A 25925-nucleotide genomic window follows, 5' to 3' on the forward strand; every position below is an offset into this window, starting at 1 on the left:
CGGCCAGCCCAGGAGATGGAACTTAACTGACCAGTTACTGTTGCCAGGCTTTTTACAAGCTCTGACTCATAGAATTTCAAGAGCTTGCAAGGTGGGTATTTGGAAGAAACCTCAGCAGCTTTTGCCTGCCCACCATCCATGGGGGGTAAAGGAAATAGGAAGATGAATAAAAACCGGGAAGGGCCCTGTGTTGACCAAGAACAGCAATGTGTCACGAACTGAAGAGGTGGATTAACTAACACCTGAATTCTAAATGGAAAATAAGGGGATGTCAGGGAACTTCTTCTGGGGCCTGGGTGAGGCCTGGCAGTCACCATTCTCCACATCCTGGTCCCTGGGTTCCAGAGAGCCCTGGCTCTAAGCTTAGGAACCCAGCAGACACCCCCTGCTGGTGGTCTGTTTCCAATCAGCCAGGCATGGGTCCGGGGTCCCTCAGGAAAGGCCTGGGTTCCTTTTTTGGAGGCTTGTTGTATTCTGGAAACATTAAGAAATGCCAAAAATAGCCTCAGGAAGACCAGAGGATTTCTTAAATGTTTACACTTGCCTAATTAACACTTTAAACATACACACAAATACAGTGCAACATAGTTGTTCTGTTCACAAGCTAATTACAGGATTCATAAAGGATATTGACTCAGGGCACCCCATGGGATGCTGTGGGGAGGATGTGGTCTGAGATGGGATGCTAGGACATACTCTTAATGTCCCATGAATGTTCCCACTCCTCAGTCCCATCAGGGAAATTCTCATGCCTGAATATATAACTGCACATAGAAATCATATCAGAAACTTACATTGAAGTCTCTTCGGGAATGTGAGGCCTGGACCAGATTTCCCCCATGCCCTGAGTGGGTCTGTGAGCCTGGGCTGAGCCCAGGAGGGTGTCTGGGGTTGACCCTGAGTTCTAGGCAAGGGAGCGCTCCCCTCAGTTGCAAACACTGGAGCCAAGGGCTGCAGGCCTAACTCTAGCACCCACAAGCTGATGGCCCATAGGTCTAGCAAAGGGACCATCCCTCTTGGAGCGAGGAGCGAACAGCTGAGAGTTAAGGGCTCAGACCCTCCAAGATGCTTAGGGTAGAGTTTGGAGCTGCCTGGTATCCCTAATCTTTCCTCCTCAGCTGGAATCAGAAGAGGGTAGGAGTGGGAGAGGGAAAAGTGAGGTCTCAGACCCCTACGAACTTGGTTCGTAGCTCCAACCCCACCCCCAGCCCAAGAGCCAGGCCCAGTCACCCAAACAGGAGACAGACAGAGCTTCACAGCCACTGAGAATTAAAACCTATTGATTTTCCCCATTAGCTAGAGAACGCCATCCGAGTGCATTAAAACCAGGCAAAGCACCAGCATCGTGAATAATTAACATCCACAAATGACAACCCATGGGGCCCAGAGGAGGGGGAAGGGGCACCTGGAGGCTTGGGACACCTTGACCCCTTCTGACTCCTACCCCAGGGAGCCATAGCCTAACCTGACCTGGCCTCCTCCTCCTCCTCCTCCCTGAATCTCCACTCTTCCTCCTGCCCACTCTCCTTTCCTCTCCTCTTCTCCAGGAAATATCAAGCCTCTAAGGTAAGCAACCCAGGCAGACACAGGAGCAGGGAAGATAGAGCACTAGGAAGAGAGTCAGGGTGCCCAGCTTTACTGGGTGTGTGTGTGTCACTGTATGTGTCACTGTATGTCCCCAGGGGAGTCAGCTCCTTTTTACGACCATTCCCTCCTCTATGGAGTGTCGGGGCTGGATCAGCGGGCTTCTAGCTAAGTCTATAGGTTTGTGGTTCCTGAGACAGACAGTAACTGACCCAAAGCATATGGCAGGACTGTAGCAGAGCCCACACCAGGGCCTGGGACCCCTAGGCCACTCCTCCCAACCTCACCTAAGGGGCACCTTTGTGCAAATCAGAAACATCACCCTCTTTGGATAGACCGATTCAAAGAAGGCATGCCTCTAGGTGGACTGATGTTAAGAAGGCACTCTTGAGGCTGACCCCCACCACACACACACACACACACAGACACATCCCACGCTGCCGCAGGGCTAAAGACACAAGGCTTGGCAGAGCAGCGGAAGAGCTGGATATCAGCCCCCCTCCTCACCATCTGCCAGGATGCCCCGTGCACTGTGCATAGCCTGAACAACTACATGTGGGGGCTGTGTCCCCAGCCCCCACCTTCTCTAAGCCAAGGAGGTGCAGATCTGTCCTTCCAGCCAGTGGAATTCAGTTCAACAAATATAGATGTTTCCTTCCAAGCTTCTCCGCCCCCGTCCACCTCCTCAGCCCCTCAGCTGACCCAAGTTCCCGTTTCCATCCTCCTCCCATCCATCCTTCATCCCCAGAGCCCTGGGAGAGGCGCCTCTGCAATGACTACCTGCTGCAGCCCTGACCGCATCACCTCCATCTGCCTGCCTTGCACCTCACCACCTATCCTTGCATCTACTCTGCTTTCTCTGCTCCTGAGCCCCTGGAAAAACTCTGCTCGCTCCTTAAGACCCAGCTTAAAGACCTGCTCCTCGGCTCCTCCCTGTCTTCCTCAGACAAGCCGGCTAGTTCTTGCCTCTGGGCCCTTGCACCTACTGATCCCTCTTTCTGGACAGTCTCTCCTCCAGATCTTCTGGCCGCCGCCTCCTCCCCCTCCTCCTGCTGGTTGCAGCTCCAAGGTCACTTCCCCTGGGGGTCCTCCTTGAACACCGTATCGAACCACCTCCCCATCTTCAGCCTCTCTCACATCTCCCTGCTTTATTTTTTCATAGCGCTTTTCACACTCGGAATTTATGTTTCCTCCGTTGATTGGTGTTTCCAGGGCCACTGTGAATGGTTGTGTGCGCTCTAAGTTGCAGAGGAGGTGAGTGGGGCTGAAGCCCAGCTTGTGATGGACGCTACATGCTGCTGTTCTAGGGCCGTGTCTGCCTTTTTCTAATCCATACATGGGCACCACATAGATGAGCTGGGGCCTCACTGGCCTCCTGCTGGGATGTGCAAGCCCCCACTGAGGCAGGCATAGTATCTGCCCTTTCTGTTGCTGGGTGCCCAGCGCTCAGCACAGTGCCTAGCACAGAGATGCTTCAAACATTTCTCAAGCAAGCAAATTCTACCCAGGTTCCCCTACTCCCACCCTATTCCCAAGCCCCTCAATAAGATATATGACTGCATGTAATCCATTTCTGGGTCCCACAGGGGTTGCATGTAGTTCAACTGGGGGGCGTCCTAAAGGAAGCCAGTCAGGGAACTGGACCCAAAGTCAGCGACAGTGACTGTTCAGGGAATGGGGTGGGAGGATCCAGTGGGTTGAGGGGTGGATGTGTGAGTGCAGGAGTCCTGAAGATGCTCCCTGGAGCTCAGAGCCCTGTCCGTCCCAGGGGTGCTGTCCCGAGGCCCCTTCCTACCTGGCTCCCTGGAGGTATGAATGGGGGGTTGAGGTGGCCCAGGCACTGTGACCACGATGCCCGGTGCTGCACAGAGACTCCAGCGCAGGAGGGGGCATCTCAGGGTCCTGCGGAGGCAGGCAGGCTCGGGTGGGGCTGGACCTAAGGAGCCCCCCTTCCCTCTGCTCCCAGTGGTGGCCGCTGCCTCCCCGCCGGCCTTCCCAGCTCTGGCAGGGAAGGAGTTAACCTCCAGGCTTCTCAGCGTGAATGTGGAGCTATTAATACCCACAGCCAAGCGGTCTGCCAGAGCAGCCACTGGAGTCGGAGGGAGCAGGAGGGAGCGAGCTCCAGTCAGAGCCAGAGCCAGAGCCAGGACTCCAAGGGCCAGAACTTTTCTTGGGGGACAGCGTGGGCACTGTGCCAGCCTCACCTGGTCTCCACCCGCCTTCGAGCTTCAGGTCCTGATCCTCTCGCCTGGAGGCCACCCATGCCACCCACCCCGGGAGAGAAACACAAACTTTCTTAGCGAAATCACCTCTGCTGCCGGGCTGGCTGGACAGGGAAGAGCAGACGTCTGGACAGACAGATGAACAGATGGACAGGGCATCTGTGAGCCTGCCCGCCCAGTCCCGACTGACAGGCAATAGCAGAGCGGGCAGCCAGGGGGCCTAGTGCTCCACGGGGGGCAGTGAGGGGTCCTGCCGGACCTGTGTCTCCCTCCGAGTGCAGGCAGCTACCTGCGTCCCGAGGCCGGCCCTGTGGGTCAGGACAGGAGTCCCCAGCAGACAGAGCCACAGGCTCTTCCACCCACCGAGGCAACGGGTAACCTGAGTGAAAAGGCACAGGTGGCAGGTGGGCAGGCGCGGGGCCCCGAGGCCAACAGGCTGCTGACCCTGGAGCGCTCTGGCTCGGGCCCCCCTGCCCAGGCTGGGGACGATGCCGACGAGGCCACCACCAGCCACCCCTGCCCCGTCCTGGAGCTGCCTCCAGCCTGGCCTCTGGGCTGTGGAGCCGAAGATGTGCCAGCCTTCTGCTTCGTGTGCTTCCACAGAGAGGAGGAGGAGGAGCTGCTGGAAGAGGTCTCACTGCAGAGGTCAGTGCCCCCGGGGACGTGGGGGGTGGGCAGGCTGAGGGTGCAGTGCCCAGACCTCCCTAGGGCCTGGCACACCTGCCTCAGACTCTCCCTGTCCGTCCACTGCTTACCACTCACTGCTGCCTCCCTGAGTCAGACTCGCAGACACCTGGTCGTCACCGCAGCTTCCTCCCTGGCTCTCCCATTCTGGTGCCACGGTGCTTCTCCTGTCCTCTCCCATCGCGCTCATGACCACCCTGCGCAGAGCCCCCCGTGACTCTCCACCCCCCGGGATGAAGTTGTCACTCGGCTGGGCGTTTGAGGCCTGTGTGATTGGGCCGACCCCACCCACCTCATTGTGCTCTGCTCCCCTATATTCACCCCTAGAGAAGCCTCCCAAACCTCCTTCTCCACAGTTCCCATCCATCCAGGCCCGGCGGCAATGTGTCCTCCTCCAGGAAGCCCTCCAGGAAGCCCAGCCCCACCCTGAACTGAGAGTCACCTTTCCTCTCTACACTGACACTTAATAATGTTCAGTCTGTTGAATTACTCAGTGAAAATGTCTGTGTGTGTGTGTATATATATAGTATATATACTTGTGTGTGTGAGTGTGTGTGTGTGTGTGTGTGTGTTAAAGGGAGAGAGCAGCAAAGGGGTAGGAAATGAAGGTTTGTGTGGTTATGTGGTTGAGCATTTGCTGGGGGTGTGATTGTGAATGTGCATACATGCTTGTGGAAGTGGGTGTAAGTTCTATATACCTATGTAGGAGAGTTTGTGCACTCTGCCCGGGTGAGGGCTCGTGCCCTAGGGGCCATTGGCCCTTTTGCCAGCTCTCCCCACCCCCACCTGCAGGGAAGCCCAGGCTCCAGCCAAGTGCATTACCCAAGCTGTGACCACAGGCTCCGGGAATGGATGGAAAGTCTGCAGGGGACACAGGGGTCACCTCTGCTCCAACCCAGCCCGCCCACGCCTCCATCACTGCCTGAGTCAGCACTCCCCTGGGGTGTGTGGAGGGGGAGAAGGACAAGCTGAGGGCTGACCCAGGTGCCCCTTCTGGGCCTCTTTTAGGAGCGTGAGGACTGTGGACTGCTGTAGCCTGGATCAGGTTCCTCCCTGAATTTCTCTGTTGGACTCCCTCAGTCTATAAATTTCCCTCTGTGGGCCTCTGTCTCCTCATCTGTGGAATGGGGCAATACCCCCTGCCGTGGTTGTCAGCTCATCACTCAGCAGTGACTGAGCCCTCCCCCCGCCAGAGCGCCAGAGCCCCTAGTCTTCACAGGGTCACAGCCGCTAGGAGGGACAGACAAGCAAACAGATCAGTTTGGCAGAGCGATGGGCCCCCGGATGGGTGTGGGTATACTATCCTCAGGGAGTCCGATGGGAAGACAGACCAGACCACTTGTGCCTGCAGGGCCTCTAGGAGACCTGCCAGGTCTGTCTTACTATCCAGGTCCTCTCCCAGGTGGTGAGTGACGTTGAGGAAAGAGCATGTGTCACAGGGGGTGGGAACAGCAAGAGCAAAGGCCTGGTGGTATGAGAAAGAAATTGTCTGAGGATGGGGAGTTGAGTCTGGCAGGGTCCAGGGGGGCCAGGTCACAAGAGGCCTTGACTGCCAAGCCAAGGACTTAATCCGTAGGTGGTGGAGTGAGAGATGGAGAGGGCCAAAGCAGGAGACTCAGCACCACTGTGAGTCCCAAAGCAATGGGCTCCTGAGAGCTACTATTATTTTCATAGTAGGGGCTCAAAATGCTTGTTGTGTAAGTGAAGATGGCATGGGGATATAGGATACCTAAATCACTGGAGTGGACTGTCAAAAAATACTCTGGGGGCACCTGGGTATCTCAGTTGGTTAAGTGTCTGCCTTCAGCTCAGGTTATGATCCTGGGGTTCTGGAATTGAGCCCCAAGTCTGGCTCTCTGCTTCTCCCTCTCCCTCTGATCCCCCGCCCCCCGCCCCTGCCATGGGGGATGCCCCTCTGCCTCCGGGGATACGATGGCCTGAAAGCCAGTCTCCTTTCCAGTTGGTGGGCTCTGGCCCTTTAAGGCCCTGAGAGGGGACACCACCAGGCTGGGCAGACAGTGACCACAGGTGCCAGGTGGTGAAGCTAAAAATACTGAATGATGTGGACACCCAGGCTGCAGGCTGGGGCGGGTGGGAAGGAAGGCTCTGGAATATTTCTTTCCTGCTGTAGGAGGGACAGTGAGTAGTGACGTTTGGTGGGGTCTCCTTAGGGGCTTAGAGAAGGTGCCCCCCTACTCATGTCCCTCTCAGCCCTCCTCCAGCCCCTGGAAGGCACCAGGATTCGCTCCCAGTAGCCACTGCCATATCTAGTAGCCCTGAGTCCTGCTGATTCTGAGGCATCCTGCTTCTCTGGAACCCTCTCTGGGCCTCAGACCCTTAGGGACAGAGAGGCAATGAGGGGTGCAGGCAACCAGGTCACTCATTTGTAAATTCAACATGCTTCCCCTGAGGTCCCCTAGGTGCTGAGGCCACAGACATGCCCATGACAGAGGCACTTCCCTGGAGGAGCTCACACCTGGTGAGGACAGGAGGACACCCACTGAAGTGATTGCACGCAGCAGTGCAACGTGCAAGAATAGAGATGTGAGCACCATGCAGGGTTTCTGTTGTGGGATGATGCAAGAAACCGCCCCGCTGAGAATACATCTGCATTTGATGAAGGCTTGTCAGCAAAAGCATCATGCATGGTGTTGCTTACCAGCCACCTACCTATGGTGCTTTGATGTATTAATTAAGGTGAAGCTACCTGTCATAACAAATAAGCCTGGAAATCACCATGGCTTGACCCAGTAGAGCCTATGTCCTGCCCATGCAAAGTTTTAGAGGGGTTGGGGTGTCGAAGGAGACCGTTCCCCAAACAGTCTTCCGGGGACCCAGGCTCCTCCCACCTTGTGACTCAGTTGTCATCCAGGGCTTCAGAATCCACAGCTGGATTCTCTGCAACCACTCGCAGACAAAGAAGAAAGAGCACAGGAATCACATGTGAGGTTTTATGAGCCAAAGCTGGAAGTGGCCTACTTTACCTCTGCCCACACTTATTGGCTGGAACAGCTAATTGCAAAAGAAAAAAGAAAAAAAAAAAAAACACCCTGGGAAATGTAGTCCAGCTGTGACAACCTCCTAGGGATGTAAAAATGAAATATTTGAACTATGTGAAAGCACCTGGAACATAACAGGTGCCCAGTGTGTCCGATGGGTCATTCATCCATTCATTCTACAAATCTCACTAGAGACTGGAAGGTGAAAATGCTGTGTGCGCGTGGGGCTTATATCCAATGCAGGAGCCACACAAAACATAAGTAAACAAATAAATATGATCAAAACCCATTGTTAAGGAAATAACCAGAAGGATGGTAGGGGAGACACCCCCTTTGCATAAGGTGAACAGGGCAGGTAGGATATTTCATCTGAGAGCTAAAGAATGAGAGGGAGCTGGGCAGAGTTGGGGGTAGGAGTATCACAGGCCTGAGGAACAGACGTGCAAAGGCCCAGGGGCAGATGAGAGTTCGGGGAGTGTGGAGAACGATCAGGCCAACATGACTCCACAGAGCAAATGGTGGGGAGAGTGGCATGAGGTGGGGAACAGGCTAAGTTACGTAGGCCTGGTGGACAGTGGTGAGGGAATGCATCTTATCCTGGATGAGATCAGGATACCTCCAGAAGCTTCTAAATGGAGGAAGAGATAACATCTGATTGACATTTTAAATGATGTCTCAGGCAGCTCCAGGGAGTTATCACAGGCAGCTGGGCCAGAGCAGACATGGGTACCAGTGTGGAGGTCACGGTGAAGACGGAGGGGCCGGGGCCTGGACCAAGGCAGGCCTTGGAGACAGGGAAGCAGATGTCTCCTAGGTATACTGAGGAGAATTTGCTGATGGGATAAAGGAAGAAGGGAATGGAAGATGAATCAGAGGTTTCAGGGTGGGAGAAACAGATGGATGATTGGAAGGCTCAGGGGAAGGAAGGTGTGGAGAGAAACTCAAGAACTCTGCCTCGGATGTTTTCAACTGGAGAAGCATGTGAGCTACCCACGTGATGATGTCAAGTGAGGGCTCGGTCCTGAAAGTCTGGGGCTCAAAGGGGGAGACTCTTGGCTGGTGAGAGACTGTCAGAGACATCAGCAGGAAGGTGGCATTGGAAGCCGCGTGTGTGCAGTCCCGGCAGCCAAGAGAAGAGCGTCTCCAGGAGAAGGGAGAGGAGACAACTGGACTCAAAGATGCCAAACAATCAAGGGAAAAGAGACGGCTCTTGAAGGGGTAGAGATAAAAGCAGATGTGAGTGGAGCCGGCTGGTTAGGACGGCGGATGGAACACACGCACTTAACTTCTCTGAAACCCCATTGAAAGGAAGCGAGTGGATGCTTCAAGGGATGCCTTTCAGTCCTGCATTTGCTGCCATAACAAATTACCTCAAAGTTGGTTGCTTAAGGCCAACCAAATGTGCTGTCTCACAGATGGTACGTCAGAAGTCCAACATATGTCTCCCTGGGCTAAAATCAAGGTGTCGACAAGGCTGCCCTAGGAAGCTCTCTCTGGAAGAACTTTCTGGAAGTTCTAGGAGAGAATCCATTTCCTAGTTTTTTTCTGAGGCATCCTTTTCCAGAGGACACCTACACTCCTTGGCTTGTGGCTCCCTCCCTCCCTCCCACCAGCAGGTAGCAAGCTCTGCTTCTTTGACCACATCGCTTTCTCTGATCACAGCTGGGGAAGAAAGGTTTTTCTGCTCCTTATGCTTCATGTGATTAGATTGGGCTCACCTGAATAATCCAGGATCCTCTCCTCACATCAAGGGCACATGGGCAAAGCCCCTTTTTGCCAGGTAAGGTTACATACTTAAAGGTTCTGGGGATTAGGACACAGACATTGGGGGCTGGGGGGGGCATTATTCTACCTACTGCAGTATGAATCAGCAGGAACTAATATATTGGACAGGAGACAACAACAAAAAATTTTGATTCCAGAAGGCAGATATATGCGTACTAAGTGGTTTCACAGCCTGGTGGCAGTGCACCTGAAGCCAGCCCCAAACTGGGAGGGAGAAAAGCAAGGAGCTCCACAGTTAACCCCACAAAACCCCCAAAGGCTGCAGTGTTAGTGGATTAAGTACTCCCTGGAAGTGGGAGTAGCTGCATCCCAAAACAGGAGGATTGGTGTAAGAAGGGCTTTAATCCTCAGCTTTCCTTCTCCCACTCTGCACAGCTGGGCAGCCACCCATCCCCTGCTCTGACAAAGGTTGAAGATTTATCCTCCAAAGAGGAGAAAACACAGGATCTCTGCACAGCACCATAAACAGGCAATGCTACACCCAACTAGAAAGATTAACTGAAGTCTACATCCTGAAAGTGGGAAGCCCTGCCCCCTACCCACCATCACTTGAGCCCTTCTTCCCCCTCTGGGCTTCCAGAATAGTGAGGTCAGGGCAGGGCACTCCAGAGTTTGCTCCGTTCAGCCTCCGGATAGATTGATGATGGGTATTTGGTTAGTGTTGTCGCTTGGTTTCCTATTCGTTCTCATTGTCTTCTCCCTCCATAGCATTTGTTTTCCCCAAACTGCTTTTTTTCCTATTACTTCTGTCCTTTATCTTAAGAGTCTGATGGGCCAGGAAAAGAATACCAACGTAGGTTGGCATAAGGGATTTCCCAATGAAACAGCCCGAAAAGAATCTCTAGTTTGAACCCCTGAGCCAGCCAGCCCCTGCCCCAACACAGGGCTTTCATCAGCTTGCTTTCATAAGTTGTATTTTTGTATTCTTTAATCAAAACGTAGAGTGAAATACAAAGGTCTTAAGTGGCCACTTTAATGAGTTTTAACAAATGTATACACCTATGTAACCCACACCTCAATCAAGATCAAGAACATTGCCGTGTAAGGTAACACATTTGCAAGTTTCTTCATGCCGAGATCCATACCTGCCCCAACACACACACACAAGCAGCCACAATTCTATCAGCTCTTTAAATCTTTTAAGTATGAGCCAGGGACTGCCAACATTGGAGAAAAACCTGTAATATAAGAAGCAGAACAAAAACAAACAGAAAAACAGAATTTGGAGGAAACAGACTACACAAGGGAAAGAAAACCTCAGAACAAAACGATTATGACTATATTCAGAAATTTAGGAAACTACATTGCAACCATGAAACAAACACTAGATGCTATTTTGAAAGAAAAACACTCTGAAAAATGAACAAAACAAAAAAGTTCTTAGAGATTAATATCATCCAGAAATTAAAAATATATTTAAATGCGTTGGAAGAGGGGTCAGCAAACTACCACCTACAGGCCAAATCCATCCTGTCACCTGTTTTTTTAAATAAAGTTTTATTGGAATACAGCCACACCCACTTATTTACTATGTCTTATGTACTATGGCTGCTTTCACATAAGCAGAATTGAGTAGTTGTGATAGAGACCATATGGCCCACAAGCCTCAAATATTTCCCAACTGGGCCCTGAATTTAAAATTTTGCTGGTTGCTGAATGAGAAGAAAAAGAAAAATTTCAAAAAGTAAAACAAAAAGGTAAAGATACATGAGTAGGTTTGGAACCTCCAGTCAATAGATGCTTCGATACAGAGTGAGGAATGCAAGAAATCCCGGGGGCTGATGTTCATAAAAAGAAAGGAAGAGGGGTACCTGAGTGGCTCAGCTGGTTAAGCATCTGCTTTTGGCTCAGGTCATGATCCCAGAGTCCTGGGATCTAGTCCTGCATCAGGCTCCCTGCTTCTCCCTCGCCTTCTGCCTGCCATTCCCCCTGCTTGTGCTCTCCCTCTTTCTCTAATAAACAGATAAAAATCTTTAAAAAAAAAAAAACAAAGAAAAGAAAAGAAATAAGGAAAGATAGGAAGAGGAAGCGGGACTGGGCAGGGAGAGTCTTCAGACTGTGATGTAGAGCCAATCCCCATGAAATGGATACTGGAAGGAAACAGATCTAAGCAAGGAGGGTCTGACCTGGATACATATCAAACAAAATCGTGGCCAACCCAGGAGGGGCTCCTGGAGCAAAGACTTTCCATTCGAGGAGCCACATTGGGCAGAAATGGCCAGGCACTGGTGTCTCTGTTGAGCTCAGTTGCTAGCTGGGGCTGCCCAGAAAGACCTTGGTCTTGGATCAAAGGCTGTGGCAGATCTCAAAGACCCTGTATTTGGAGGTTGTCAGCCACATGCACTCCTCACAGCTGAGTTACAAGTTCTTCAGGAAGGGAGAACCCAGCAGAGCACCTCCAGGGCTCCCACGGTGTGAAAAGTAGAAAAGAAAGAATAAGAAAATGAGCAAGATTCCAGCGCAGGAATCTCACATCTTAACATGAGTTCCAGAAAGAAAAGAGGGGAAATCATCAATGAAATATTTCAAACATTTCTCCAGATGGAAAATCTGCATTTCTAGATCAAAAGTGTCCACTGTGTGTCCAACCAAAGGATAAAAAGAGACCTACAAGGGGATCCCTGGGTGGCGCAGCGGTTTAGCGCCTGCCTTTGGCCCAGGGCGCGATCCTGGAGACCCAGGATCGAATCCCACGTCGGGCTCCCGGTGCATGGAGCCTGCTTCTCCCTCTGCCTGTGTCTCTGCCTCTCTCTTTCTCTCTGTGTGACTATCATAAATAAATAAAAAATTTAAAAAAAAAAAAAAAAAAAAAAAAAAAGAGACCTACAAAAAAAAAAAAAAAAAAGAGAGACCTACATTGAGGCCAGTCACCAGTGAATTTTAGAACACAAGGACAAGAAGAACATTCTACAAGATTCTACAAAGGATCAAGAATTGATATATCATTAAACTTCTCAACAGAAATCCTGAAAACCGGAAGACAATGGAGCTGTTTTCAAAGGTATGAAAGAAAGTGATTGTTAGCCTAGAATTCTATATCTAGCGAAACTATTCATAAAGTGAGAGTAGGAAGAAGGTTGTTTCAGATTTACAAGTACTCAAAAATTTTACCTTCCATGCACCTTTTTTTTTAAATTTTGTATTTAAAATCAATTTAGTTAACATATACTCTAGTATTAGTTTCAAAGGTAGAATTCAGTGATTCATCAGTTGCATACAACACCCAGGGCTCATTCCATCAAGTGCCTTCCTTCGTGCCCATCACTCAATTGCCCCATCTCTTACCCAGTTTGTTTTCTAGAGTTAAGAGTCTCCTATGATTTGCCTCCCTCTCCATTTCCATCTTATTTTATTTTTCCTGCTCTTCCCCTATGTTCATCTTAATTCTTACATTCTACATATGAGTGAAATCATATGGTATTTGTCTTTCTCTGATTGACTTATTTCCCTAAGCACAATACCATCTAGTTCCACCCACATCATTGCAAATGGCAAGATGTCATTCTTTTTGATGGCTGAGTAATATTCTGCTATATAAATATATCACATCTTCTATATCCATTCATCTGTTGATGGACATCTGAGCTCTTTCCATAGTTTGGCTATTGTGGTCCCATACATCTTTATTAAGAAGGATGTGTTTCACTAAAATAAGGGAGTAAATGATGCAAGAGAAGGACCTGGGATCCAGGAAACAAGGGAGCCAACACAAGAGAGAAAGGTAAAGGGCATCTCCCAGGTTATGGTGAAGGGAGATTCCCTGTGGCAGTGTCCCTGGACTGCAGGCGGCATCTCACACTGAAATAAGTCAGAAAGAGAGCGCCTTGCTGGCTCAGTGGGTTAAGCATAAGACTCTTGCTCTCAGGGTCGTGAGTTTGAGTCATATGCTGAGCTGGAGCCTACTTTAAAAAAAATTATGAAGGGACGCCTGGGTGGCTCAGTGGTTGAGCATCTGCCTTTGGCTCAGGGCGTGATCCTGGGGTCCTGGGATCCAGTCCCACATCAGACTTCCTGCATAGAGCCTTCTTCTCCCTCTGCCTGTGTCTCTGCCTCTCTCTCTCTGTGTGTCTCTAATGAATAAATAAATAAAATCTTTAAAAAACATAAACACATAGAAAAAAACCTTTTGTGCAGAAAAGAGAAGGAAACTTAAAATTTAAAACTTCTGCTCATCCAAAAAATAAAAATAAAAAAATAAAACTTATGCTCTCTGAAAGATACTGTTTAGAGGATGAGAAGACAAGCCATAGAATGGGAGAAAAATATTTGCAAAAGACAACTGATCTGATAAGGAACTCTTAAAAAAATTTTTTTACTTATTTATTTGAGAGAAAGAGAAAGACAGAGCATGAGCAGAGGGAAGGAGACACAGAGAGAGGGAGAAGCAGACTCCCAAGTGAGCAAGGAGCCCAATATGGGGCTTGATCCCAGGACCCTGAGATCATGACCTGGGCTGAAGGCAGATGCTTAGCCGACCAAGCCACCTAGGCGCCCGTGATAAAGAACTCTTTATCCAATAAAGGACTATTATCCAAAGTATACAAGGAGTTCATGTATACTCCTTGTATAAAAAAGAAAATGAAAATGAACAGTTCAATTTTAAAATGGGAAAAAGATTTGAACAGATACTTCACTAAAGAGTATATATAGATGGTAAATAAGCATATAAGCGATGCTCAACATCATATGTCATTAGGGGATAACAAATTAAGGCAACATGAGATACCACTACATACTTATTAGAATGGCTAAAATCCAAAACACTGACAACACCAAATGCTGCTGAGGATGCAGACCAAAGGGAACTCCCGTTCATTGCTGATGGGAATGCAAAATGGTACAGCCACTTTGTGGGGTTTTCTCCTTTTTAAAAAATTTTATTTAAATTCAATTAGTTAATATATAACTTATTATTGGTTTCAGAGGTAGAGCTCAGTGATTCATCAGTCTTATATAACATCCAGTGCTCAGCACATCACATGCCCTCCTTAATGCCCATCACCCAGTTACCCCATCCACCACCTCCTCCCCTCCAGCAACCCTCAGTTTGTTTCCTATGATTAAAAGTCTCTTATGGTTTGTCTCCCTGTCTGATTTCATCTTGTTTTATTTTTTCCTCTCTTCCCCTGCGATCCTCTGTTTTGTTTCTTAAATTCCACACAAGTGAGATCATATGATAACTGTCTTTCTCTGATTGGCTTATTTTGCTTAGCATAATATCCTCTAGTTCCATCCACGTCGTTGTAAATGGCAAGATTTCATTTTTTTTAGGTGGCAGTACAGCCACTTTGGAAGACAGACTGACAATTTCTTATAAAGCTAAACATAGCCTCAGTATAGGATCCAGCAATTACATTCCTTGCTGTTTACCCAAATGAGTTGAAAACTTATGTCCATGCAAAAACTTGCACATGAATGTTTATAGCAGGTCTATTTATAATTGCCCAAAATTTGGAAGCAACCAAAATGTCCTTCAACACGTGAATGGATAAACAAACAGTGGTCCATTCATACAATAGAATATTATTCAGCAGTAAGAAGAGATTAACTATTAAGCCATGAAAAGACATGGAGGAACCTTAAATCCACATTGCTGAGAAGCCAGTCTGGAAAGGGCACGTACTACATGATTCCAACTATCTGATATTCTGCAAAAGCCATATCTATAGAGGCGGTGAAAAGATCCGTGGTTGCCAAGGGGCTTGTGGGGAGGGAGAAAGAGGATGAATCGGTGGAGCAAGGGATTTTTACGCCAATGAAATTATTCTGTATAATAGTGCAATGGTGGGTCTGTGACATTATGCATTTGTCAGGACCCATAGAAGGTGCAACAGAGTGAGTCTTCAGGTAAACTATGGACTTTAATTAGTAGTATGTCTATGGGTTCATCTGTTGTGACAAATGTACCGTCCTGATGCAGGACATTAATAATAAGGGAAACTGGGGGCGTGAAGGAAGGGTGTGTGTCCTTTCTGCACAATTCTTTCAACCTAAAATTATTCTAAAAGATAAAGTCTAAAGGTGCATGGCTGTCTCCATGGGTGGAGCATGCAACTCTTGATCTTGATGAGATACCACTACACACTAATTAGAATGGCTAAAATCCAAAACACTGACAACAACAAATGCTGGTGAGGATGCGGACCAATGGGAACTCCCATTCATTGCTGATGGCAATGCAAAATGGTACAGCTACTTTGTGGGGTTTTCTCCTTTTTTAAAAATTTTATTTAAATTCAATTAGTTAATATATAACTTCTTATTGGGTCATGAGTTTGAGCCCCATGTTGGGCATAGAGATTAAAAAAATAAAATCTAGGAGCGCCTGGGTGCTCAGTTGATTAAACATCTGCCTTCAGCTCAGGTCATGATCCTGGGGTCCTGGGATCCACCCCCATATCGGGCTCTCTGCTCAGTGGGGAGTCTGCTTCTCCCTCTCCATCTGCCTCTCCCCCAGCCCAGCTCATGCTCTCTCTTGCTCTCTCTCTCTCTCTTGCTCTCTCTCTCTAACAAATACACTTAAAAATATTTAAAAGATAAAAGTAAAATCCATAAGGTTTCCTTGATATGTAGGCACCAGCAATAATCTGACGCTGATGTATTAGGAGGGCGGGAATAGGAAGTGTGTGGGGGACAGACGTAAGGGAGCTAAATCCTCATCTTCCAAAGTGGGAAATTGACAGGGAAAACCTAAAACTGGAAAGAAGCAATGTGAAGGTGCTAGGTAGGAAACGCTGAAATAAAAATCCCTGCAAGAGTCGAAGTGATTGTCCTTACGCAGCAGTACATGGCAGTGGGGGCTGCTCATGTTTCTTGACTCTAAGCTATGGGCACGTTTAACTGGAATAAAAACCAAAGCTATATGTACAAAAGGAAAGTGGAAAGAACAGTAAGAACAAAGGAGAGACCTGGAGGTGGCAGGGCAGCGACAAGAAGCCAGCTCTGCCAGGAGCTTTTCGCCCCAGGCGCGGGGTAAAGGAGGTGATGCCCGAGCCTGCAGGTGTCTGGGAGCGATCCTGGAACAAGGGCAAGGTTGGTGGAATAGGGAGCGAGGGGAGTCCTGGAGAAACAGGGTCCTAAGGGAGGCTGGGCCTCACAAGGAGGAGGGCTTCCCCCGACCAAAGCAGATGGGAGGAAGTGAGAAGTGAGCAGCTGGGTGGGTTTGTGCTTTCACGGCGGGAGGCAATCCGATCCATCTGTTTTCTCAGTGAAGTGGGAGCCGCGGTTGGAGGAAAAGGAGAAGGTGGGAAGGAGTCATCCAGGACCTTGCTGCTCCGAGTGGGGTGTACAGACCAGCGGCACTGGCACCACCTGGGGGCGGGTTAGACGTGATCCCCAGGGGGTCCACAGACAAATGAAACTTTGCCATCTCGGAGAAAGGGGGGGAAGGAGCTGGCAGGCATAGCGGGGGTCGTGGGGCAGCAGCACGTGCCTGTTCAGGACTGTGAACCGGGAGAGAGGCTGGCAGCCAGGTGTGGGGCGCTCACGCAGAGTTGGCTTGCTCAGTGCAGGCAGGATCAGGGACAGCAGAGGTGGGCACGGGAGTGGGGGTTCCGGACAGCAGCTCCGGTGACGTTGTGCGGAGCCCACACAGGACGAGAGGGATGCTGGTGGCTGAACGGGCTGATGGGCAGTGGACCGGTGGCCTCGGTGAGGTCAAGGAGCTGTTGCATGTGGGTACCAGAGTAAGTGATGAAGAGGATGGGAGAGGGAGACACTGGGATCTCAGGGGGTGAGGTGTGGGGTCATTATGAGATCTGGGGTGTAAGCTTGAGCCAGATGGTAAGCAGGTGTGTGTGCAAGCGTGTCGGTGCATGTGTGTGAGAGACCAGCCAGCCAGTCCCGCCGTCCGCCCTGCACTGTGTGGGACCAGCCACTAGAGGGAGCGCTGCGCCCACACATGCAGGGACTGGTCCAGCAGGCAGCCAGTCGTGAGCCTCGGGCATCTTCATCTGACACCTTCTATGTTCACCTTTCAGATTTTGTAGCCACACACCCCTGGGCTTAACTGCAGTTCTCACTACTTCCAAGGCCTGTGACCTTGGCCAGGTTACCCAACAGCTCTGTGACCCAATTTCGCCTTCGGTAAAATGGGCACACCCATGGTTCCAACCTTCTGAGATTGTTGGCAGCCCGAATGAGGTCATGCCTGGGACGCACGGTGCCACACTGGGGGGTGCCGACCCGATGTGATGGTGGAAGAGCTTTTTCTGTTGCCTCTGTCTCTCTCTGCTTCTCAAAAGCAGCCCCCCTGGCCCAGCCCAGATCCAGGAAAGTGGAGATGGGCTTTCTGGGTGTAGAGGGTGGTCTCTAGGGCAGGGACAAGGAGAAGCCCAGCCGTCTTCCCTTCCTGTTCAGTCGTGCTGGTCCCCTTGTCTTGGAGCAAATCTCACCTTATGGCTTATTCCTGGTCATGGTCTCACCCTACTGGCCACTGTACCTTCTTCCCTCCTCTGGGATGCCCAAGAGACCACACCTACACTTGCCTGGCACCACATCATCCCTGATGCAGTGCCACTGCCTGGTATCCAAGAGGCTCGGAGAGGGTGTTCCTTCCCAGTCATTCCCCTATCTGCCCCCGACCCTGGCTCCTTCCCACACCAGTCAAGAGCTGGCTTATCATGTCGCACCCCAGGGAGATCTATGTTTCCCAGTCTGCAAACACCCCAGGTGCAGAGGTTTCCATGGGAAGGAGGCCCACAGAAGCAGCCCCTCTGTCCTTTCTTCGGGCTCACAAAGAGGTATAGCCTGCCCTGACATTAAACACTAATTTGCCAATATTGTTAAAAGCAGGGCATTACTTCCTAAGATCTAGATTTCCAACTTCCCTTGAACAACTGGAGGCTCTGAGAGCCTGAGTTTACATTCCCATGTGACAACAGTAGGTCGCAGGGGAGAGGAGGCCACCCTCGCAGTGAGCCAGGGCTCTCCGGTTTACCACTCTGTGGCCCCCAACCAGTCCCTCCCTGGGCCTGCTGTGAACATTTCAGTCTGTGGCCCTGGGCCTGAGAGTTCCTGGAAGCTTTTCACGACGCGTATGCTGGCCTGAGGATGGGAGTGCTCCCCAAATGACAGCAGACCCTCAAGGGCAAGGAATCCTGGGGACCAGAGAGCTGCTTGGTGTCCTCACCGGTTCGTGGTCGAGATGCCCAGGGTAAACTACACACACACACACACACGCACGCATGCACGCACACACCCATCACCCCCATAGTCCAATCTGCCAGCAGATCCACCTTTCCTCCACTGCCCTGGTCCAACTGTCCAAGTTATTGTCCTCTCTCACCCAGCTGGGTGCAGAAACCTCCTCATTTCTCCTCCCCCTACCCCAAGAGGCTGTCTGCCCCACAGCAGCCAGTGGGACCCTGTTAAAGCCTAAGACATAGCTTATTCCTCCTCTGCTCAAAACCCCCCAGTGACTCCCACCTCACTCAGAATCAAAGCCAAAGGCTTATGGTGGCCCTGAGTGAACTGTCCCTGTTACCTCTCCTCCCCTCCTGTGCTTTACCAGCCTCCTCATTGTTCCTGACATCCCAAGCACACTCTGGCCCCAGGGCCTTTGCACTGGCTGTTGCCCCTGGCCGGCCTCCTGGACTCTGCCCCCCCCCCATAACTGCACGGCTCCCTCCCTCAACTTCATCAAGCTTCTGCTCAAATGTAACCTTCTCTATGAGGATTTCCCTGTTCTTCCCGTCCCTCTTGGCTTTGATTCTTCCCTCACATGAATCCCTTGAAGGACAATTATTTACTTAGGCACCCTGTTTGTTGTCTTGCCCCCCTCTTTGCTCCCCACTGGAACGGATGAGGGCAGAGACTTTTTTCTTATTTGTTCATTGCATAGAGGAAGCACTCAATAAATATATGGTGATTAAGTGAGCGAATGAACAAATGGGAAAAATGAGGACAACAAGTGCACGGAGGGGCTGTGCGGACTATCAGATTGTGTGTCACTCAGGGCATGACCTGTGTCATCACTTAGAGCCCCGAACTTCGATTTGCTGCTCTGTAACTAGCATCTTGCAATTCTTAATAACTTCATCTTAGAATTTGTAAGTAAAGGCTGCTGGGACCATAGAGCGTGTGCCATGCACCATCCCGCCCTCCCACATCCACTGCGTGAGCTCCCAGCTACCCACTCTGTGCCCCACGCAGTCACCACTGCTGTCCTTGGTGTCCCAGAGGCCTGGGTGCAGGCAGGTCCCACACTGAGTGTGTAGTGCAGTGGCCCCGGGCACCTGTGAGGGGCTGCACTGGCGTATCGCGTGTCCCCGTGCCCAGTGGAGCATGACACTGAACAGTAACTAAACAAAAACCCTCAGGACGGGCTGAGAGAGAGAGAGCTGGGTAGAAGGGAAAAGCTTTTGTTCTGCTTTTTTTTTTTAAGATTTTATTTATTCATAAGAGACACAGAGAGAAAGAGAGGCAGAGACACAGGCAGGGAGAGAAGCAGGCTACATGCAGGAAGCCCCATGCGGGACTCGATCCCAGGACCCCAGGATCATGCCCTGGGCCAAAGGCAGGCACTAAACCGCTGAGCCACCCAGGGATCCCCTTGTTCTGCTCTTAGCAAGAGGCCCACATTCTGTGGCTGGCCCTGGTATCACATACTCACACGTCACCAGTGCTAAGGGCTCTACCCTCGGGAACCATGGTGGTGGCAGTGGAGGTGGTTATTGAGGATTCCACAAGCAGAACAGGGCTCAAGCAAGAGAGGGCCCCTAGGCTCTGGGAACATCTGGCTTCAGGCCTGGAAGAGAACATTCCCTTGACGTCCCCCAAGACCCTGCCTCCTGGATATGTGCTGTGAGCAGGAGGCTGAGGATGAGCCAGGGCAAGCTCCTTCCTCCCTGGCCTCAGTTGCCCCATCTGTGAGCTGGGACAAGAGCCCCACACATCTCCTTGCTGGCAGTGACAGCTGGAATGCTTTGCAAACTTAAACACGGTGGGAGATGTGCATGGCACACAGGGATTGCCATGGTTGTTCTGAAAGGTTCCTGGGCCAGGGCTCAATTTCTGTCCACATCCCCCAAAGGAACCTAACTTTAACCCCAAAGGGATAAGTGACAGGGGACCAGCCCTCAATAATGACTTCAGACCCAGATGTCAATAGTATGGGCCTTGGAGAGGGCGTCAGATCTTGATGGTTAAGTTCTAACCAATCCCTGGCATGGCTGCACACCCAATAGCCACTCAGGTCTTGGTAGTGGCCTCAGACCCCCAGAGTCCCGCAGACAGACCCTAGTGACACCTGGGAGGCACCAGGCATCTCAGCTCCCCTCCCTCCATCCCGCCTAAGCCCCTATCCCTCCCCAGCCATTAGAATTTGAGCCATTCTCCAAGATCCACTTAATTAGCCAAGCTCATTAACTCCCACAGGCTTCTCCTCCCCACCTAATTAACTGACTTAATTAGGGCTGGCAGTCCCGGCTCCGCCCAGCCCCCTCCTGCTCCACCCAGCCCACCTCTTCCAGGCCTGGGCTCAGCCAAGCCACCAGCAGGCTGGAAACAGATGGGGGCGGGGGGGGGGGTGGCCTGGCCCTTCCAGCACCCAGACCTCTGCCCTGTGTCCCTTCCCTTCCCCTCAAGCCCCCCACCCCCCCACAGCAGCCCAACCCCACCATTGCCCCTGGACACCAGAATGGCCCCTCCTGGGCAGGGCAGCAGCTCATAGGCAGGAATAGATAGAAATCAGGAAACTGTGATGGGGAGGGGAAGTGGGAGAGAGCTGGGAATGAGGTAAAACGGAATTGGGGGAGAGGAGGAGGTGAGGACGGCTTGGCTGAGATGGATGGGCTAGGCGGTGCGGTGGTTGGGGGCCCAGACTCTGGAGTCTGCTTGGGTTCGAGTCCCTGCTAGGGTGTGAACTTCAGCAAACTCGTCGCCTTCCTGTGTCTCAGACATGATGACAACAGACTCACTGTAGGGTTGTTGTGAGGTCTGAATGAGTTAATATGCGTACGATGCTGAGGACTTGACCAGGCACAAATCTGTGCTTGTGAAATAAGCAGGCAGGGATGAACAGAGGTTTCCTGAGAGTTAGAGGCTGGAGGAAGGGATGGGATGGCCAGAGGGTCTTGTCCCCGGGGGTCAAGGAGACCCCCTCCCCAGGCAGGCTCTGGAGTGCCAGCAACAGATGGAAGCTGCCTACTGGGCAGAGCCCTTGGCCGGGGAGACGTTAAAGGGAGAAGAACACAGTGTCCATTCCTACTCCAGGGATGGAAGAGGCAGGCTTTGTTGTTCAGGACCTCTATAGCTCGTGCCTCGGTTTCCCCATCTGGGGGAAGGCCTAGTCTTGTGGAAGTACCTGGCATGTACCCTAGATACCTAATGAACGTCCAGAGACTCATCCCTGAGAAGAGAGGTGACACGAAAACCATTTGGGGGGCAGGTGCTCAGCTGCCCTTCACCTCTGCTGGGACCAAAGCAAGGAGAGTACACTGTGCTGGCAGCAGGCAGGATGCAGGTCAGACACGAAGCAGAGCTCCCTAGAGTTGAGGGGTACGGGCTCCGGAAGGTGGGAAAAGGAAGTGTGTCTGAGCTGCTGAGCAGGCCCTAGGGGAGACACGGAGGTTGATACCCGTGAGTGAGCACGAAGCGAGGAGCAGGGGCCTGAACACTGAGATGGCCCTTTACCTACGTAAAGGCCCCTGCTCACCCCTTGCCATCCCAGTGCAGCCGTCACTTCCTCCAGAAAGCCCTGACTTTTGTCTCTCCTTTGTAGTCTGATCTTGGGCAGAATTTGACATTTATTGGTATGATTAATACAGTGTCTCCCCCACTAGGCTGGAAGCTCCTGAAGACAAGGACAGTCTGTGTAGCTCATCTATTTACCCTAATGCCCCTTTATGGTAGGTGCTCATTATCAAGTGTGAATGAACGAATGCATGCATGAATGAATGAATGAATGAATGAACGAATTAATGCATACATGCCCTGGCCTAGAACCCAGAGGTTCCTGAAGCTTAAAGGGAAAGGGTCCCCATGTGGCAGCCCAGGAACTCACCTTCGTGCTCTGCCATGAACACCCCGAGCTCCTCAAGTGGCCCCAAGAACAAGTGCCCTTGGGGAGCAGAGGCTGAACTCTAGGCATCTGAAACCCCTGCTCCTGGGCAGGCTGAGCGCCCTCTGAGAATTCCCTTTCACAACCTGGCATGCTGAGGAAATAGTGAGTATGGGGATAGATGGCAGGATCTTTCATTTACCCCTGCATTTTTAAACACTGCAGAAATCCACATTTATACATAGTATAAAGAACTCGGAGTTGTGAGTGGCAGAGACCCAAATCCAACGGACTTAAGCACAAAAGGAACTTTAGGGCGGTACATACCCAAAAAGTCCAGAGTCTTCAGGTATGGCTGGATCCAGGGGCTTAAATAATGGCATGAGGACTTTGGTTCTTCATCTCTTGGCTCTGCTGTCTACTGTTCTGGCTTCACCCCCCGGGAGGGCCTCTCTGGTAATATGAACTCCAGACTTACATCTTTCACTTCAGTGGGAAGAGAGTTCTATCCTATTGGCCTGGCTTGGGGTACAGACCTATCTCCCAAACATCAGGGTGGCCAGGGGGCTGACGTACATTAATTGGTGGGCACTGGGTCCCAAGTCCACTCCTACAGCCAAACGGATGAACCCCTCCTCCCCCCAACAAGGGGGGAAAGATATGTCAAGGAATAGGGGTCCCCAAGGGAAAACTGGGGTTCTGTTGCTAAGAGATGGGGGAGAGCTGATGCTGGAAAGAGAGTTCTACTCTACTTGGACTACGTGAGTGTCATGCCAGCCCCAGGGCACCGCAGTAAGTGCTAGCCATGGTGGCACACACTGTTGCTTCCTCACCCAGTCTTCCTGGGCCCCTCCTCCACTTCTACTTGCCAGCATCCTCATCACCTTTCCTATGGGCCTTATCTGATCCCGCGTGCTCTGCCCACATCCACAGCACTGCCTGCCTCCGCGGGAGCTCTCACTGGTGACTGACAGGAGCTGGGGTATAATACGTGCTCTGTGCATGTAGACACACATTCTACACTTGTCTCTGAGAGCTCCCCAGTGGGATTCCCTTCCTATTGCCCACAGCGATAATTTGCTTGGCATTGCCTTCCTGGCTCACTTCTCCCCTCCCCTACCTGAGATCACCTACCAAATAAACCACTTCCTTTCCAATTCCTGTCTCAGGGTCTGTTTCTGGGAAACCCAAACTAGGACATCATTAAATCTAGACCCCTGGGGATGTGTACTAGACAGCACTTGTCTCCTTCCAAATGCCTGTGTTCCTGGGGATGGCGTTGGCGATCCATCCCCAAAGAAGGAACTGGGAGTGAACAAGCTCTGAGCAGCCCTGGCTCTGCTGTGAGGATTCCAGAGGACGCTTCTTCCTCCCCTGCAATAAGCGTGGGGGTGGGGAGGTGAGCACCTACCAGATCCTGGCTCCACAACTTCCCAGAGAAACAGCCACATCCCACCCTGAGGCCTAAGGTGTCAGGAGCCAGGGAGCCAAACTACTTTTCAGTCCTGTGTTTCTCAGAGTACAAGTTGAGATCATTTTAGAGAATTCCTGGATTTTCCTTTAGGAAGCACAGAATCACATACTGCGAAACCTATTCCTTTTCTTCTCCCCTTTCCCCCCACCGGATCTCATTTAAAAAGACTTCCACCAAGTAATTTTTAATTATTTTGAAAATTGTAAAAGAAAATAGAGAAAAGTATAAGCCTGTGCATATCCACAACTAGAATCAATGTTAACATTTTGTCATATTTGTGTCAGATGTTCTTTTAAAGATTTATTTATTCATTTGAGAGAGAGAAAGCAGAGCATGCATGCAAGTGGGGGGAGGGGCAAAGGGAGAAAAAACCTTCAAGCTGACTCCCCGCTGAGCAAGGAGCCCAGGGCCCCCACAACCCATGAGTTCTTGACCTGAGCCCAAACCAAGAGTTGGATGCTCAACTCACTGAGCCACCCAGGGGCGCCCCAACCCCCCCCCGCCGCCGGTGTCAGATATTTTTAAGAAAAAAAGAAAAAACATGACACAGAAAGATGAGTTCCCATTATCCACCCCGACCCCAGGCCCATTTCCTGGATTCCATCTCCAGGAGCAACCACTCTCATGATTTTAGAGATATTCTTCTCATATCCGTTGGCAAGCTTTCAGCTACAAGGAGCAGAATTCCCTTCAAAGCCACTCCAAGTACAACTCAGCAGCTTGGCAATGTCATAAAGAAGCAGGTTCTTTCCTCTCTGCAGTGCCATTATACTGTACTTCCCATCATCAGTGGCATCCTGCTGGCCGCGGTCACAGAGTTGTATTTTGACGCGGGAGGTGGGGAGCTCATCAGGACTCTTGCTGGAACACTATGTTTCTCACTTCAGAATATATTCTCCAAAAAGGTAATGAGAGATTTAAAGATCCATCACCTCCAGCTGTTGTACATCCTGGGCTGCTCTGCTGTCTTCCTTCTGATCCATCTTGGGTTCTTTTTTTTTTTTTTTTTTTTTTTTTTTTTTTTTTTTTTTTAAAGATTTTATTTATTTATTCATGATAGACACACAGAGAGAGAGGCAGAGACACAGGCAGAGAGAGAAGCAGGCTCCATGCACCGGGAACCTGACGTGGGATTCGATCCCGGGTCTCCAGGATCGCGCCCTGGGTCAAAGGCAGGCGCTAAACCACTGCGCCACCCAGGGATCCCTCCATCTTGGGTTCTGGTGCAACTGTTGGTTTTCGTTATTGGCAATAGCTTGACCCGTGTCTCCTGGTGGCGCTGGATACTCCTGTTCTTGACTGTGAACAGCTTCCAAACCTTTGCTCAACATGTCATTATGATCTTCAGTTTCCTAAACGTGATCTGCTCTCTGAATGAACCAGTCACCAGTGCCACCAGGATCTCTGACCACACTGGTGAGTTGGTCACCAGTGTCAGTGTCCTGGGCGTAATGGTGGCTGTCAGAAGGTTCTTCCTGCACTATTGTAATGCAGACCAACAAGCCAGGAATGCCTTCTCTTTGTCGTGACTGGGGTCATGAGCAACAAGGAGCATCGTACAACATAGACCAGACTGGGGAAATCCCCAGACACCATCATGACCTCCAGCATGGGGACTACCAATATGGCCAAGACATCACTTTCCATACAGCTAGGAGAGTCACCCAAACTCAAATAGTTTGAAACATGATGTATACATTCTAGGGGACAAGAACTCTGTTTTGATTCCTTCCCCAACCCCAACAGTAGCAAAAACTTCTGATACGTCAGTGAACATAAGATGCAGCCAAAGGGACACCTGGGTGGCTCAGTGATTGTGTGTCTGCCTTTGCCTCAGGTTGTGATCTAGGAACCTGGGATCGAGTCCCACATCAGGCTCCCTGTGGGGATCCTGCCTCTCCCTCTGCCTATGTCTCTGCCTCTCTCTCTCCCTGTCTCTCATGAATAAATAAATAAAATCTTAAAAAAAAAAAAAAAAGATGCAGCTAAAAGGAAGTCTGGGACAGATTCCTGGCCCCACGGTCCATGAGCCAGGAGCAGCAAACTGACTGCCCAGGAGTGTGAGGACACACCAGCATTGAAGAGGGTATGGGCCCCAGGCAGAGGAAACCTAACTGATTATCTGTTTTCTGATGTTTTTTCTGTGTTGTTATGGAGATCATAGCGACGTTTTATCT

General features: G+C 50.8%; 1 protein-coding gene across 1 annotated transcript in view; it reads left to right on the forward strand.

Moving 5' to 3' along the window:
- Nucleotides 1–2332: 2332 nt before the first annotated feature.
- Nucleotides 2333–25925, forward strand: part of SBK1 (SH3 domain binding kinase 1) — a 51310-nt gene continuing 27717 nt past the window's right edge. The window contains exon 1 of the mRNA XM_072836289.1: nucleotides 2333–4451. The gene's annotated coding sequence lies outside the window, so the exon portion shown is untranslated. The remainder of the gene's footprint in view (nucleotides 4452–25925) is intronic.

This window comes from Canis lupus, chromosome 8, assembly GCF_048164855.1.
Source record: "Canis lupus baileyi chromosome 8, mCanLup2.hap1, whole genome shotgun sequence".
Lineage (NCBI taxonomy): Eukaryota > Metazoa > Chordata > Mammalia > Carnivora > Canidae > Canis > Canis lupus.